This window comes from Hyla sarda, unplaced genomic scaffold (genome assembly GCF_029499605.1).
Source record: "Hyla sarda isolate aHylSar1 unplaced genomic scaffold, aHylSar1.hap1 scaffold_107, whole genome shotgun sequence".
Taxonomy (NCBI): Eukaryota; Metazoa; Chordata; class Amphibia; order Anura; family Hylidae; genus Hyla; species Hyla sarda.
The window spans coordinates 270,657-288,682 of record NW_026607689.1 but is presented as its reverse complement, the minus strand read 5'-3'; the positions used below and the strand labels follow the sequence as shown (position 1 = coordinate 288,682).

Genomic DNA, 18,026 nt, shown 5'->3' with positions numbered 1-18,026 from the left:
CGACTTTAGCTTCTAGAGCATTTTTACAACATTATACATAGGTGCTGAATACATAAAAAGCGACTGTTCAGCGACAGACAAGTCGCATCGGCTGAAAGTAGGCCAGAATGTCAGTCCATGTTGGAGCAGGTTTAGATACAGTCTAAAGTATAGATCTCAAAGTCTGTGCACAGAATTTAGCAAGGGCCTCGCACCTTCTGATGCATCAGGTAGGTGCACAATAGCATAGCCTAACCCTCTGTACTTTGGTCTATATTGATGCGGGACATAGACAGCCAGCTGATGACCAATCCATTAGTGCAATGGATGGCTGGAAGCATTTGTCTTTGCCTTTGCAATACCACAGAAGCAATGCATGGTCAATGTACAGCAATGACACACCTGTGTGAACAGCCAGGAGACCCCCCCCCCCCATGTTATGTTACATAGTTACATAGTTAGTACGGTCGAAAAAAGACATATGTCCATCAAGTTCAACCAGGGAATTAAGGGGTAGGGGTGTGGCGCGATATTGGGGAAGGGATGAGATTTTATATTTCTTCATAAGCATTAATCTTATTTTGTCAATTAGGAACATTCAGCACCCACCCGCTATCAAGGCAGCTGCCTATCATGTCATGCCCTACCTGCACAGGTGTGCTGGCTACTCAAATGATCCAATTAAGGAGGCCATTTAGTCAGCAGCAGCAGAAGTCCTGTGCCTGGACGCTCAAACAGCGGCCAGACACAAGCAGAAGCAGAAGCAGCAGAAGCAGCAGCAGCACCACCTTTTGTTTTTTGGCTGCAGCAGCAGCAAGGCCCACAGGGCTGGCTAGCTGGCTAGCCAGCAAGCAGGTAGCAATGAAAGTAGGAATCTTTCTTTTTAACCCTGTAAGGGGGTGGTGCACTGTACCCGAAGATACTGCCATATCGGGTCAATGCATAGGGCGACGGAAGCAAGCTTCGAAATCGGCCCCCGTTCTCAAAAATCCATTTAATATATGGTCCCCAGATAGGGGACGTATCAGATATTAAACTGATAAGAACAGATACTACACTTGATCTTAGCCAAAAGGCCGAGAAGCGATAACCGTGAAAGGGGCGGGCCCAACAAGGTGCCCTTCATGGGCACTATCACTGCTTGCTGTCAGGGAGGCTGCCAGACAATTTTCCATGCACACTCTGGGCTGGGGGGCAGTCAACCACCAGTACACACAGCAGAACCTAAACCCATACCATTATTGCTAAGCAGCAAGACAGGGGCCCATTGCACTCCCACGGGGCCTTTTTAAATGCAATCCATAACCCGGATTTGCCAGGAACCCTTCTTACTCCTCCTACTTGCATGTGACACTGGGCTTAGGATCTGCATAGGAAACACACACACAAGCACACACCTACCTTTGTTGCCTGCAGATGCCTCCTTGGCTGTCCCCAAACGGTATCAAACCAACACCCACGGGAAGCTGTAAGCATAGAGGACATGCCTGCACCCCATTGGACTTACCTGTGTGGGTTAAACCCGGGTTATTTGACAACCTATGGCGGTGATGGTTCTGCTCAGGCAGAGCAGTGCTGATGCTCCTCATAAAGCTGTCGCTGCTGTGAAGGTTCTAGGTGACATCACAAATCCCTATGGTTACATACACAACAAAGCTGGGTTGTTGTTGTTTACACTCTGCAAGGCCTGTGGAAGTGAGTGACATCATAGCACTGTAGTTCTGAGGGTTCTAGATGGATGCAACAATCTCCTGTTGCTTCTATGAAGGCCATAATAGACGACATCACCAAACAGCTCCATAGTCACATACACAGCAAAGGAGAGATGTTGTTTACACCTAGTGATGTCAGTGGTATTGAGTGACATCACAGCACAGTGCTAAGGCTCCTGGGCCTGGACACAGCAGCGGCTGCAATATCTCAACGGAGAATACGTTTATATATATGTGTGTGTGTGCGCGTATATATATATATATATATATATATATATATATATATATATATTTCTCCGCCGAAATCACTTTTAAACCCATTTCCACCTTTTTTTCCCTTCTCTTCCTCTTACTTTTTTTTCACGTTTTTTTACGTTTTTCTCCTTTTCGCCTCTTTTCTGGGCGTATTATTCTTCTTTTTCTTCTTTTTTTTCGTCTAATGCATACCCCATCAGTGCAGCAATGCTTATTCAATACCGCCAGCAGATGGAGACACTGGGGGATAATTTTCTAAGGATTTATACTGATTTTTCCTGTCTGAATTTGTCGCACAGAAAGTTGCAGGCCAAATATGTGTGACATTTCTGCGACTTTAGCTTCTAGAGCATTTTTACAACATTATACATAGGTGCTGAATACATAAAAAGCGACTGTTCAGCGACAGACAAGTCGCATCGGCTGAAAGTAGGCCAGAATGTCAGTCCATGTTGGAGCAGGTTTAGATACAGTCTAAAGTATAGATCTCAAAGTCTGTGCACAGAATTTAGCAAGGGCCTCGCACCTTCTGATGCATCAGGTAGGTGCACAATAGCATAGCCTAACCCTCTGTACTTTGGTCTATATTGATGCGGGACATAGACAGCCAGCTGATGACCAATCCATTAGTGCAATGGATGGCTGGAAGCATTTGTCTTTGCCTTTGCAATACCACAGAAGCAATGCATGGTCAATGTACAGCAATGACACACCTGTGTGAACAGCCAGGAGACCCCCCCCCCCCCCCCCCATGTTATGTTACATAGTTACATAGTTAGTACGGTCGAAAAAAGACATATGTCCATCAAGTTCAACCAGGGAATTAAGGGGTAGGGGTGTGGCGCGATATTGGGGAAGGGATGAGATTTTATATTTCTTCATAAGCATTAATCTTATTTTGTCAATTAGGAACATTCAGCACCCACCCGCTATCAAGGCAGCTGCCTATCATGTCATGCCCTACCTGCACAGGTGTGCTGGCTACTCAAATGATCCAATTAAGGAGGCCATTTAGTCAGCAGCAGCAGAAGTCCTGTGCCTGGACGCTCCAACAGCGGCCAGACACAAGCAGAAGCAGAAGCAGCAGAAGCAGCAGCAGCACCACCTTTTGTTTTTTGGCTGCAGCAGCAGCAAGGCCCACAGGGCTGGCTAGCTGGCTAGCCAGCAAGCAGGTAGCAATGAAAGTAGGAATCTTTCTTTTTAACCCTGTAAGGGGGTGGTGCACTGTACCCGAAGATACTGCCATATCGGGTCAATGCATAGGGCGACGGAAGCAAGCTTCGAAATCGGCCCCCGTTCTCAAAAATCCATTTAATATATGGTCCCCAGATAGGGGACGTATCAGATATTAAACTGATAAGAACAGATACTACACTTGATCTTAGCCAAAAGGCCGAGAAGCGATAACCGTGAAAGGGGCGGGCCCAACAAGGTGCCCTTCATGGGCACTATCACTGCTTGCTGTCAGGGAGGCTGCCAGACAATTTTCCATGCACACTCTGGGCTGGGGGGCAGTCAACCACCAGTACACACAGCAGAACCTAAACCCATACCATTATTGCTAAGCAGCAAGACAGGGGCCCATTGCACTCCCACGGGGCCTTTTTAAATGCAATCCATAACCCGGATTTGCCAGGAACCCTTCTTACTCCTCCTACTTGCATGTGACACTGGGCTTAGGATCTGCATAGGAAACACACACACAAGCACACACCTACCTTTGTTGCCTGCAGATGCCTCCTTGGCTGTCCCCAAACGGTATCAAACCAACACCCACGGGAAGCTGTAAGCATAGAGGACATGCCTGCACCCCATTGGACTTACCTGTGTGGGTTAAACCCGGGTTATTTGACAACCTATGGCGGTGATGGTTCTGCTCAGGCAGAGCAGTGCTGATGCTCCTCATAAAGCTGTCGCTGCTGTGAAGGTTCTAGGTGACATCACAAATCCCTATGGTTACATACACAACAAAGCTGGGTTGTTGTTGTTTACACTCTGCAAGGCCTGTGGAAGTGAGTGACATCATAGCACTGTAGTTCTGAGGGTTCTAGATGGATGCAACAATCTCCTGTTGCTTCTATGAAGGCCATAATAGACGACATCACCAAACAGCTCCATAGTCACATACACAGCAAAGGAGAGATGTTGTTTACACCTAGTGATGTCAGTGGTATTGAGTGACATCACAGCACAGTGCTAAGGCTCCTGGGCCTGGACACAGCAGCGGCTGCAATATCTCAACGGAGAATACGTTTATATATATATGTGTGTGTGTGCGCGTATATATATATATATATATATATATATATATATATATATATATATATATTTCTCCGCCGAAATCACTTTTAAACCCATTTCCACCTTTTTTTCCCTTCTCTTCCTCTTACTTTTTTTTCACGTTTTTTTACGTTTTTCTCCTTTTCGCCTCTTTTCTGGGCGTATTATTCTTCTTTTTCTTCTTTTTTTTCGTCTAATGCATACCCCATCAGTGCAGCAATGCTTATTCAATACCGCCAGCAGATGGAGACACTGGGGGATAATTTTCTAAGGATTTATACTGATTTTTCCTGTCTGAATTTGTCGCACAGAAAGTTTCAGGCCAAATATGTGTGACATTTCTGCGACTTTAGCTTCTAGAGCATTTTTACAACATTATACATAGGTGCTGAATACATAAAAAGCGACTGTTCAGCGACAGACAAGTCGCATCGGCTGAAAGTAGGCCAGAATGTCAGTCCATGTTGGAGCAGGTTTAGATACAGTCTAAAGTATAGATCTCAAAGTCTGTGCACAGAATTTAGCAAGGGCCTCGCACCTTCTGATGCATCAGGTAGGTGCAGAAAAATACACAAAAACGTAGAACATTAAGGGGGATCTACGCGGTGCCCCTAGTATCAGTTGTTCCATCCAGCATAAATAATATGAAATATAGGACTAACAGTGTCCAGGATGTGCTCTATAAAACTTAACTTTTAATGTCAAATTAAAGATATTAACAAGTGTCTAGTATTATGAAAAAGTATGATTATCTCGGTCTAATAAGAGACATTAACAAGGTGTGTCCGGGACTCTGCAGGGCCCAGCCAGTCCCGAATCACCTCTCACTAGAGGGTGCAGTTTAGTTGCACACCTATAGAGTATAGTAATCAAATAACCCAACGCGTTTCTGCTCGCTAGTATATAGCGGGCGTCCTCAGGGGGTATAGACAAAAGAATAAATCAATGACCGAGAGGATATGATATGTAAATTCCGTCATCCATATCCAACAACTGTTAAGAGAAAGGTACATCTCTATATATGCAAAATAGAGAGCTCACGAACCTTTATAAACAACATCTTACCTCCTTCTGGGAGATTCAAGGTTTCGAAAGCTACCTGAAGAATAACATAGTTCCTAGAGGATTGAGGGTACCAATTTTGCCCTCAAGACGTCTTAGAACTCCTGCAGTTTTAAATAAATGGGAGGCAGAGGCGACAGCCTCTTCCCTACGATTTATGACTATTCTCTTGGAAGCAGAGAAACTTAATTTAGAACAATTAACTAACAAACTACAAGAACAAAAAGAAGTGGTGTTAAGATTTAAAACAGACCCTGATTTTGCTAATAAAGAATCACAATTACAGTCCCAAATAGAGAAATATCAATATTTGATCAAACAACGTAAGCACACCCAATTTATCCGAGATCTGGCTGACTTCAAAGAAAATAGGGTATACAGTGTGTTGGAGAAAAATACCCAATCAAGAGACACAGAAACTGACCTTACTTCTTCTGACACAGATCAATCGGAGGGGGGATCACAATCTCGTAAAAAAGGCCCTTATAGAGGTACTGGGAGGAACAAGAGAGGAAGGGGGAGAGGAGAGTCCAGGGGAGCCTATAATAATTATATACCATCAGATCCCAGGGGCTCATACCCTCACCACACCCCACCATGTGGCTCTTCTCAACAATCATCCTCTGCACCCTCTCCTTTTTTAGGGAACAATCAGAGAGATCCGTACCAACTTCGCGAACCTCCACCTCGCAGACCTCAATACCGACACTAACTAACTCTGTACAAACCCAAGTTATTAATCTATCTAGTGTCTCCATCTCTGAATTTCAGACGAAAGTCCTTCTAAAGGGCCTCTCATTTGTTCCCTCAGTCAACCATGACCCCTTTGAATGGACTAAAGATCTACATCTATTTGCCAGAAAATTAAAATGGCACAAGTTCTTTAAAATGAAAGACAAAAGAGCGTGTATAGATCATGGTTTGACTGAGGATGAACTTGCAGTCGCCAGACAATTAGTTGGACTAATGGATGAGGGCGAGCGAATAGAAGGTGAGGGACCCTTTACGGACCTTAGGCCTAAAAGCAAACTGTTTCCCCCTGTATCCGATACGTCATGTATAGATGTATTCTTGGAATTAGTTCTGAGGGACCTCAGAACAGTTCCCATGACGAGGGGATACAGGGACAACCTCTCATTCATGGAGAGACGAGCCCTGTCTGAACTCCAGCACAATGATAAACTCATCATAAAAGCATCTGACAAGGGCGGTAATATCGTCCTTATGGACAAATCCAAATATGTACGGATGGCCAAAAGACTTTTAGATGACAAAGACACCTACGAGATCCTTCCCTCTAATCCGACGTCAGCCTACTGTAGAGAACTTAATGTGATCCTCAAAATAGCCCTTGACAAGCGCCTCATAGACAAAAAAGAATTTGAATATCTATCACCTACCGCTCCCACGATCCCCACGTTTTACGCCCTTCCCAAAATTCACAAAGGCCTGTTACCACTTAAAGGCCGTCCTATAGTGTCAGGCGTGGGAAGTGTCACGCAAAACGTGGGGATCTATATTGACAAGGTTCTTCGGCAATTCGTATTCAGCTTACCCTCACACTTGAGGGATACGATGGATTTGCTGAAACGCATTGAGGGGATCACTGTCAACAATAATACTCTGATGGCTAGCGTAGATGTCGAGGCCTTATACTCGTCCATCCGCCACACAGTGGGCCTACATGCGGTTGAATACTATCTCAGTACACGGGGATCCCAGTTCCAAGAGCATAACCAGTTAATACTTCAGTTGTTACACTTTACTCTTACAAGAAATTACTTTCTGTTTCAAGGTCGCTTCTTCCACCAGCTCAGGGGCACCGCGATGGGGAGCCCCTGTGCCCCCAGCTACGCGAACCTCACCCTGGGCTGGTGGGAGGCGACCACTTTGTTTTGCGATGAGCGGGAACACTTTAGTGACCTAGCCATAATTTGGCTGAGGTATATTGATGACGTGTTTGTTCTGTGGAACGGGACTAGAGATGATTTTTCCCGATTAATACAATCTCTTAATCAAAACAGTCTGGGACTGCTCTTTACTCACGAGATTCAGGATAAAGAATTGGCATTCCTGGACATCAAGATATTCATTGATAGTGACCATACCTTGCAGAGTACAATTTTTCGCAAAAAGACATCTACTAACAGCCTCTTGAGGTGGGAGAGCTGCCACCCGGGCCCCCTTAAAAGGGGGATCCCCAAGGGGCAGTTCTTCCGCCTCAGGAGGAACTGTTCAAGAACCCAGGACTTTCAGGTGGAGGCCCAAGATATGATCACAAGATTCAGAGATAGAGGCTATCCACAATACATTATTAAACAGGCATACAGAGAGGCAGCATCCAGACCACGCACGGAACTACTTACTCCAAAAACAAGAGAATCCAATCACTCGCATCAAGCGAGAATAATTGGAACTTTTGATAAAATGGCTGCTCCAATACGGGAGATTATCTCCCGCCATTGGGAAATTCTAAGAATGGACACTGATCTCCTTGACTTGGTAGGCACTAAACCTCAGATAACTTATAGACGAGGTAAAAGCTTGGGAGACCTTTTGGTACATAGCCATCTTTCCACTAATGACACTCAGGTACATACTTGGCTTAATAGTTCTAAACCTCCACAGGGGTGTTTCCAATGCGGACATTGTCGGGCATGCCAATATGTCTTGAAAAGTACCACAGTCCCACAGTCTTCGATCAAAATCAAACAATTTATGAATTGCTCTTCTACAGGTGTCATCTATGTAGCTGTGTGTACCTGCCCGCTCCTCTACGTAGGCAAGACCATTCGCCCTTTCAAAAAAAGAATTTTGGAACATGTGGGCGATATACGCAATGCACGAGACACCCCGGTGGCAACACATATTATAGAAGTACATAGAGGAGACCTGAGCCAGATTAAATTTACAGCAATCGAAAAAGTAACTCCCTCTGTACGTGGAGGCAACCTGGACAGGTTGATCCTACAAAAAGAATGTAGGTGGATATACCACCTAGATTCGTTATCTCCCAGAGGTCTAAATGAGCAGCTCCATTTTGCATGTTTTTTATAGTTTACACTTTCTCCCCACGGGTGTATTCCAGGTAGTTAGGGACGACCGTAGCTGGTCGGACAGGAGATAACTATCACCCGAACCCTATTATCCAAAGGGCCTAACAGTTTTAGTCTAGGAGGTTCCTGTGCGGGACCGCCCTTTTTAGGGCGGCCACCCCGCCTAGGTTTAGGGACTGATTACAGGGTCTACTAGGGCGAGTTCAGGATCCCTAGGGCCCCGCTATCCCCACTCCCTCCCTATAGACAGTTAGGATCGGCCCCCCCCCCCACCCCCTCCATAGCCAACTTACTTTACCCTCACCCCCCCTTTTTTTGAGGGTTACCTTACAACCAGCAGTAGTATTACCACTTACCGTGGGGTGGTCTGGATTCTTGCCTCTATTTCATCCTCTGCATATATAATCACTAATTATAGCCCCAGTAAGGGGTTTTGATCTTTATGTACAATTACAATTGATTCTAATACCCCGATTGTGGGATGACCATAGATACACCAATCTTGGATCAGAACAATGCATCTTTGATAGCATTGTCCCTACACCAGGTTTATTTGCATATTGACCTCTCCTGTCAATTGCGACAATGACAGCTACATATGAGTGACAGTCAGCTATGCCTCGGTTTCTCGCCATCTTTAGCCTGTATCTAGAATAATTGAACTCCTCCATTCCTTACCTGTTCCTTTACTGTTTAATTAATACGCCTACAGACATCGGCATCTGCTACTTGACATTGACAGCGCGGCATGTCTTTGTTTACATGCGATCGCACGCCCCCTTTTCTGGCGTCACAGGGGCGGTGCGCGCCGCACTGCATATAAGCAGAATAGCCGACGGATATGACGTCAGACGCCTTCGCTCCCCACACGAGGAGAGAGCGGCCGGACAACTCCGGCTCCCGCTGACAGCGGGACTGCGCCTGCATACAGTTCACAGTTCGGCTAACCGTGAGTAATGATACACTATCAGTGTATAGTGTGGGGCCTTCTTTTCAGGTCCGTTCCCTCAAAATGGTCTCTCTTTCTCTTATAGGTGGACCCGGTTTATGCCGACTGCATTATATCTCTGTGTGCATAAGTGACCCTAGGGACAGCTTTTTTCTTCCCCACAGGAATAAATACCTTGCATACATTAATTTTTGCAGGTTTTATTAGGGATAGAGTAAAAATTTTTTCCAGGCTCCTGGGTCACTATACTTATTTATATTTTATGCTATGGATGTCATTGCATATTTAATTGACTCCTTTATTTTGCATATATAGAGATGTACCTTTCTCTTAACAGTTGTTGGATATGGATGACGGAATTTACATATCATATCCTCTCGGTCATTGATTTATTCTTTTGTCTATACCCCCTGAGGACGCCCGCTATATACTAGCGAGCAGAAACGCGTTGGGTTATTTGATTACTATACTCTATAGGTGTGCAACTAAACTGCACCCTCTAGTGAGAGGTGATTCGGGACTGGCTGGGCCCTGCAGAGTCCCGGACACACCTTGTTAATGTCTCTTATTAGACCGAGATAATCATACTTTTTCATAATACTAGACACTTGTTAATATCTTTAATTTGACATTAAAAGTTAAGTTTTATAGAGCACATCCTGGACACTGTTAGTCCTATATTTCGCATCAGGTAGGTGCACAATAGCATAGCCTAACCCTCTGTACTTTGGTCTATATTGATGCGGGACATAGTCAGCCAGCTGATGACCAATCCATTAGTGCAATGGATGGCTGGAAGCATTTGTCTTTGCCTTTGCAATACCACAGAAGCAATGCATGGTCAATGTACAGCAATGACACACCTGTGTGAACAGCCAGGAGACCCCCCCCCCCCCCCCATGTTATGTTACATAGTTACATAGTTAGTACGGTCGAAAAAAGACATATGTCCATCAAGTTCAACCAGGGAATTAAGGGGTAGGGGTGTGGCGCGATATTGGGGAGGGGATGAGATTTTATATTTCTTCATAAGCATTAATCTTATTTTGTCAATTAGGAACATTCAGCACCCACCCGCTATCAAGGCAGCTGCCTATCATGTCATGCCCTACCTGCACAGGTGTGCTGGCTACTCAAATGATCCAATTAAGGAGGCCATTTAGTCAGCAGCAGCAGAAGTCCTGTGCCTGGACGCTCCAACAGCGGCCAGACACAAGCAGAAGCAGAAGCAGAAGCAGCAGCAGCACCACCTTTTGTTTTTTGGCTGCAGCAGCAGCAAGGCCCACAGGGCTGGCTAGCTGGCTAGCCAGCAAGCAGGTAGCAATGAAAGTAGGAATCTTTCTTTTTAACCCTGTAAGGGGGTGGTGCACTGTACCCGAAGATACTGCCATATCGGGTCAATGCATAGGGCGACGGAAGCAAGCTTCGAAATCGGCCCCCGTTCTCAAAAATCCATTTAATATATGGTCCCCAGATAGGGGATGTATCAGATATTAAACTGATAAGAACAGATACTACACTTGATCTTAGCCAAAAGGCCGAGAAGCGATAACCGTGAAAGGGGCGGGCCCAACAAGGTGCCCTTCATGGGCACTATCACTGCTTGCTGTCAGGGAGGCTGCCAGACAATTTTCCATGCACACTCTGGGCTGGGGGGCAGTCAACCACCAGTACACACAGCAGAACCTAAACCCATACCATTATTGCTAAGCAGCAAGACAGGGGCCCATTGCACTCCCACGGGGCCTTTTTAAATGCAATCCATAACCCGGATTTGCCAGGAACCCTTCTTACTCCTCCTACTTGCATGTGACACTGGGCTTAGGATCTGCATAGGAAACACACACACAAGCACACACCTACCTTTGTTGCCTGCAGATGCCTCCTTGGCTGTCCCCAAACGGTATCAAACCAACACCCACGGGAAGCTGTAAGCATAGAGGACATGCCTGCACCCCATTGGACTTACCTGTGTGGGTTAAACCCGGGTTATTTGACAACCTATGGCGGTGATGGTTCTGCTCAGGCAGAGCAGTGCTGATGCTCCTCATAAAGCTGTCGCTGCTGTGAAGGTTCTAGGTGACATCACAAATCCCTATGGTTACATACACAACAAAGCTGGGTTGTTGTTGTTTACACTCTGCAAGGCCTGTGGAAGTGAGTGACATCATAGCACTGTAGTTCTGAGGGTTCTAGATGGATGCAACAATCTCCTGTTGCTTCTATGAAGGCCATAATAGACGACATCACCAAACAGCTCCATAGTCACATACACAGCAAAGGAGAGATGTTGTTTACACCTAGTGATGTCACTGGTTTTGAGTGACATCACAGCACAGTGCTAAGGCTCCTGGGCCTGGACACAGCAGCGGCTGCAATATCTCAACGGAGAATACGTTTATATATATGTGTGTGTGTGCGCGTATATATATATATATATATATATATATATATATATATATATATATATTTCTCCGCCGAAATCACTTTTAAACCCATTTCCACCTTTTTTTCCCTTCTCTTCCTCTTACTTTTTTTTCACGTTTTTTTACATTTTTCTCCTTTTCGCCTCTTTTCTGGGCGTATTATTCTTCTTTTTCTTCTTTTTTTTCGTCTAATGCATACCCCATCAGTGCAGCAATGCTTATTCAATACCGCCAGCAGATGGAGACACTGGGGGATAATTTTCTAAGGATTTATACTGATTTTTCCTGTCTGAATTTGTCGCACAGAAAGTTGCAGGCCAAATATGTGTGACATTTCTGCGACTTTAGCTTCTAGAGCATTTTTACAACATTATACATAGGTGCTGAATACATAAAAAGCGACTGTTCAGCGACAGACAAGTCGCATCGGCTGAAAGTAGGCCAGAATGTCAGTCCATGTTGGAGCAGGTTTAGATACAGTCTAAAGTATAGATCTCAAAGTCTGTGCACAGAATTTAGCAAGGGCCTCGCACCTTCTGATGCATCAGGTAGGTGCACAATAGCATAGCCTAACCCTCTGTACTTTGGTCTATATTGATGCGGGACATAGACAGCCAGCTGATGACCAATCCATTAGTGCAATGGATGGCTGGAAGCATTTGTCTTTGCCTTTGCAATACCACAGAAGCAATGCATGGTCAATGTACAGCAATGACACACCTGTGTGAACAGCCAGGAGACCCCCCCCCCCATGTTATGTTACATAGTTACATAGTTAGTACGGTCGAAAAAAGACATATGTCCATCAAGTTCAACCAGGGAATTAAGGGGTAGGGGTGTGGCGCGATATTGGGGAAGGGATGAGATTTTATATTTCTTCATAAGCATTAATCTTATTTTGTCAATTAGGAACATTCAGCACCCACCCGCTATCAAGGCAGCTGCCTATCATGTCATGCCCTACCTGCACAGGTGTGCTGGCTACTCAAATGATCCAATTAAGGAGGCCATTTAGTCAGCAGCAGCAGAAGTCCTGTGCCTGGACGCTCCAACAGCGGCCAGACACAAGCAGAAGCAGAAGCAGCAGAAGCAGCAGCAGCACCACCTTTTGTTTTTTGGCTGCAGCAGCAGCAAGGCCCACAGGGCTGGCTAGCTGGCTAGCCAGCAAGCAGGTAGCAATGAAAGTAGGAATCTTTCTTTTTAACCCTGTAAGGGGGTGGTGCACTGTACCCGAAGATACTGCCATATCGGGTCAATGCATAGGGCGACGGAAGCAAGCTTCGAAATCGGCCCCCGTTCTCAAAAATCCATTTAATATATGGTCCCCAGATAGGGGACGTATCAGATATTAAACTGATAAGAACAGATACTACACTTGATCTTAGCCAAAAGGCCGAGAAGCGATAACCGTGAAAGGGGCGGGCCCAACAAGGTGCCCTTCATGGGCACTATCACTGCTTGCTGTCAGGGAGGCTGCCAGACAATTTTCCATGCACACTCTGGGCTGGGGGGCAGTCAACCACCAGTACACACAGCAGAACCTAAACCCATACCATTATTGCTAAGCAGCAAGACAGGGGCCCATTGCACTCCCACGGGGCCTTTTTAAATGCAATCCATAACCCGGATTTGCCAGGAACCCTTCTTACTCCTCCTACTTGCATGTGACACTGGGCTTAGGATCTGCATAGGAAACACACACACAAGCACACACCTACCTTTGTTGCCTGCAGATGCCTCCTTGGCTGTCCCCAAACGGTATCAAACCAACACCCACGGGAAGCTGTAAGCATAGAGGACATGCCTGCACCCCATTGGACTTACCTGTGTGGGTTAAACCCGGGTTATTTGACAACCTATGGCGGTGATGGTTCTGCTCAGGCAGAGCAGTGCTGATGCTCCTCATAAAGCTGTCGCTGCTGTGAAGGTTCTAGGTGACATCACAAATCCCTATGGTTACATACACAACAAAGCTGGGTTGTTGTTGTTTACACTCTGCAAGGCCTGTGGAAGTGAGTGACATCATAGCACTGTAGTTCTGAGGGTTCTAGATGGATGCAACAATCTCCTGTTGCTTCTATGAAGGCCATAATAGACGACATCACCAAACAGCTCCATAGTCACATACACAGCAAAGGAGAGATGTTGTTTACACCTAGTGATGTCAGTGGTATTGAGTGACATCACAGCACAGTGCTAAGGCTCCTGGGCCTGGACACAGCAGCGGCTGCAATATCTCAACGGAGAATACGTTTATATATATGTGTGTGTGTGCGCGTATATATATATATATATATATATATATATATATATATATTTCTCCGCCGAAATCACTTTTAAACCCATTTCCACCTTTTTTTCCCTTCTCTTCCTCTTACTTTTTTTTCACGTTTTTTTACGTTTTTCTCCTTTTCGCCTCTTTTCTGGGCGTATTATTCTTCTTTTTCTTCTTTTTTTTCGTCTAATGCATACCCCATCAGTGCAGCAATGCTTATTCAATACCGCCAGCAGATGGAGACACTGGGGGATAATTTTCTAAGGATTTATACTGATTTTTCCTGTCTGAATTTGTCGCACAGAAAGTTGCAGGCCAAATATGTGTGACATTTCTGCGACTTTAGCTTCTAGAGCATTTTTACAACATTATACATAGGTGCTGAATACATAAAAAGCGACTGTTCAGCGACAGACAAGTCGCATCGGCTGAAAGTAGGCCAGAATGTCAGTCCATGTTGGAGCAGGTTTAGATACAGTCTAAAGTATAGATCTCAAAGTCTGTGCACAGAATTTAGCAAGGGCCTCGCACCTTCTGATGCATCAGGTAGGTGCACAATAGCATAGCCTAACCCTCTGTACTTTGGTCTATATTGATGCGGGACATAGATAGCCAGCTGATGACCAATCCATTAGTGCAATGGATGGCTGGAAGCATTTGTCTTTGCCTTTGCAATACCACAGAAGCAATGCATGGTCAATGTACAGCAATGACACACCTGTGTGAACAGCCAGGAGACCCCCCCCCCCATGTTATGTTACATAGTTACATAGTTAGTACGGTCGAAAAAAGACATATGTCCATCAAGTTCAACCAGGGAATTAAGGGGTAGGGGTGTGGCGCGATATTGGGGAAGGGATGAGATTTTATATTTCTTCATAAGCATTAATCTTATTTTGTCAATTAGGAACATTCAGCACCCACCCGCTATCAAGGCAGCTGCCTATCATGTCATGCCCTACCTGCACAGGTGTGCTGGCTACTCAAATGATCCAATTAAGGAGGCCATTTAGTCAGCAGCAGCAGAAGTCCTGTGCCTGGACGCTCCAACAGCGGCCAGACACAAGCAGAAGCAGAAGCAGCAGAAGCAGCAGCAGCACCACCTTTTGTTTTTTGGCTGCAGCAGCAGCAAGGCCCACAGGGCTGGCTAGCTGGCTAGCCAGCAAGCAGGTAGCAATGAAAGTAGGAATCTTTCTTTTTAACCCTGTAAGGGGGTGGTGCACTGTACCTGAAGATACTGCCATATCGGGTCAATGCATAGGGCGACGGAAGCAAGCTTCGAAATCGGCCCCCGTTCTCAAAAATCCATTTAATATATGGTCCCCAGATAGGGGACGTATCAAATATTAAACTGATAAGAACAGATACTACACTTGATCTTAGCCAAAAGGCCGAGAAGCGATAACCGTGAAAGGGGCGGGCCCAACAAGGTGCCCTTCATGGGCACTATCACTGCTTGCTGTCAGGGAGGCTGCCAGACAATTTTCTATGCACACTCTGGGCTGGGGGGCAGTCAACCACCAGTACACACAGCAGAACCTAAACCCATACCATTATTGCTAAGCAGCAAGACAGGGGCCCATTGCACTCCCACGGGGCCTTTTTAAATGCAATCCATAACCCGGATTTGCCAGGAACCCTTCTTACTCCTCCTACTTGCATGTGACACTGGGCTTAGGATCTGCATAGGAAACACACACACAAGCACACACCTACCTTTGTTGCCTGCAGATGCCTCCTTGGCTGTCCCCAAACGGTATCAAACCAACACCCACGGGAAGCTGTAAGCATAGAGGACATGCCTGCACCCCATTGGACTTACCTGTGTGGGTTAAACCCGGGTTATTTGACAACCTATGGCGGTGATGGTTCTGCTCAGGCAGAGCAGTGCTGATGCTCCTCATAAAGCTGTCGCTGCTGTGAAGGTTCTAGGTGACATCACAAATCCCTATGGTTACATACACAACAAAGCTGGGTTGTTGTTGTTTACACTCTGCAAGGCCTGTGGAAGTGAGTGACATCATAGCACTGTAGTTCTGAGGGTTCTAGATGGATGCAACAATCTCCTGTTGCTTCTATGAAGGCCATAATAGACGACATCACCAAACAGCTCCATAGTCACATACACAGCAAAGGAGAGATGTTGTTTACACCTAGTGATGTCAGTGGTATTGAGTGACATCACAGCACAGTGCTAAGGCTCCTGGGCCTGGACACAGCAGCGGCTGCAATATCTCAACGGAGAATACGTTTATATATATGTGTGTGTGTGCGCGTATATATATATATATATATATATATATATATATATATATATATATATATATATATATATTTCTCCGCCGAAATCACTTTTAAACCCATTTCCACCTTTTTTTCCCTTCTCTTCCTCTTACTTTTTTTTCACGTTTTTTTACGTTTTTCTCCTTTTCGCCTCTTTTCTGGGCGTATTATTCTTCTTTTTCTTCTTTTTTTTCGTCTAATGCATACCCCATCAGTGCAGCAATGCTTATTCAATACCGCCAGCAGATGGAGACACTGGGGGATAATTTTCTAAGGATTTATACTGATTTTTCCTGTCTGAATTTGTCGCACAGAAAGCTGCAGGCCAAATATGTGTGACATTTCTGCGACTTTAGCTTCTAGAGCATTTTTACAACATTATACATAGGTGCTGAATACATAAAAAGCGACTGTTCAGCGACAGACAAGTCGCATCGGCTGAAAGTAGGCCAGAATGTCAGTCCATGTTGGAGCAGGTTTAGATACAGTCTAAAGTATAGATCTCAAAGTCTGTGCACAGAATTTAGCAAGGGCCTCGCACCTTCTGATGCATCAGGTAGGTGCACAATAGCATAGCCTAACCCTCTGTACTTTGGTCTATATTGATGCGGGACATAGACAGCCAGCTGATGACCAATCCATTAGTGCAATGGATGGCTGGAAGCATTTGTCTTTGCCTTTGCAATACCACAGAAGCAATGCATGGTCAATGTACAGCAATGACACACCTGTGTGAACAGCCAGGAGACCCCCCCCCCCCCCATGTTATGTTACAGAGTTACATAGTTAGTACGGTCGAAAAAAGACATATGTCCATCAAGTTCAACCAGGGAATTAAGGGGTAGGGGTGTGGCGCGATATTGGGGAAGGGATGAGATTTTATATTTCTTCATAAGCATTAATCTTATTTTGTCAATTAGGAACATTCAGCACCCACCCGCTATCAAGGCAGCTGCCTATCATGTCATGCCCTACCTGCACAGGTGTGCTGGCTACTCAAATGATCCAATTAAGGAGGCCGTTTAGTCAGCAGCAGCAGAAGTCCTGTGCCTGGACGCTCCAACAGCGGCCAGACACAAGCAGAAGCAGAAGCAGCAGAAGCAGCAGCAGCACCACCTTTTGTTTTTTGGCTGCAGCAGCAGCAAGGCCCACAGGGCTGGCTAGCTGGCTAGCCAGCAAGCAGGTAGCAATGAAAGTAGGAATCTTTCTTTTTAACCCTGTAAGGGGGTGGTGCACTGTACCCGAAGATACTGCCATATCGGGTCAATGCATAGGGCGACGGAAGCAAGCTTCGAAATCGGCCCCCGTTCTCAAAAATCCATTTAATATATGGTCCCCAGATAGGGGACGTATCAGATATTAAACTGATAAGAACAGATACTACACTTGATCTTAGCCAAAAGGCCGAGAAGCGATAACCGTGAAAGGGGCGGGCCCAACAAGGTGCCCTTCATGGGCACTATCACTGCTTGCTGTCAGGGAGGCTGCCAGACAATTTTCCATGCACACTCTGGGCTGGGGGGCAGTCAACCACCAGTACACACAGCAGAACCTAAACCCATACCATTATTGCTAAGCAGCAAGACAGGGGCCCATTGCACTCCCACGGGGCCTTTTTAAATGCAATCCATAACCCGGATTTGCCAGGAACCCTTCTTACTCCTCCTACTTGCATGTGACACTGGGCTTAGGATCTGCATAGGAAACACACACACAAGCACACACCTACCTTTGTTGCCTGCAGATGCC

General features: G+C 45.6%; 6 non-coding genes across 6 annotated transcripts; all 6 read right to left on the bottom strand.

Annotated features, from left to right (window-relative positions):
* Positions 1-876: 876 nt before the first annotated feature.
* LOC130299973 (U2 spliceosomal RNA) lies at positions 877-1,067 on the bottom strand. The gene has a single exon (XR_008850993.1). It is a non-coding gene; the product is annotated as a U2 spliceosomal RNA (small nuclear RNA).
* Positions 1,068-3,160: 2,093 nt separating this feature from the next.
* Positions 3,161-3,351, bottom strand: LOC130299972 (U2 spliceosomal RNA). The gene has a single exon (XR_008850992.1). It is a non-coding gene; the product is annotated as a U2 spliceosomal RNA (small nuclear RNA).
* Positions 3,352-10,652: 7,301 nt separating this feature from the next.
* Positions 10,653-10,843, bottom strand: LOC130300078 (U2 spliceosomal RNA). The gene has a single exon (XR_008851093.1). It is a non-coding gene; the product is annotated as a U2 spliceosomal RNA (small nuclear RNA).
* Positions 10,844-12,933: 2,090 nt separating this feature from the next.
* Positions 12,934-13,124, bottom strand: LOC130299971 (U2 spliceosomal RNA). The gene has a single exon (XR_008850991.1). It is a non-coding gene; the product is annotated as a U2 spliceosomal RNA (small nuclear RNA).
* A 2,082-nt stretch (positions 13,125-15,206) lies between these two features.
* On the bottom strand, positions 15,207-15,397 carry LOC130300095 (U2 spliceosomal RNA). The gene has a single exon (XR_008851109.1). It is a non-coding gene; the product is annotated as a U2 spliceosomal RNA (small nuclear RNA).
* Positions 15,398-17,502: 2,105 nt separating this feature from the next.
* LOC130299967 (U2 spliceosomal RNA) lies at positions 17,503-17,693 on the bottom strand. The gene has a single exon (XR_008850989.1). It is a non-coding gene; the product is annotated as a U2 spliceosomal RNA (small nuclear RNA).
* Between the last annotated feature and the right edge of the window lie 333 nt (positions 17,694-18,026).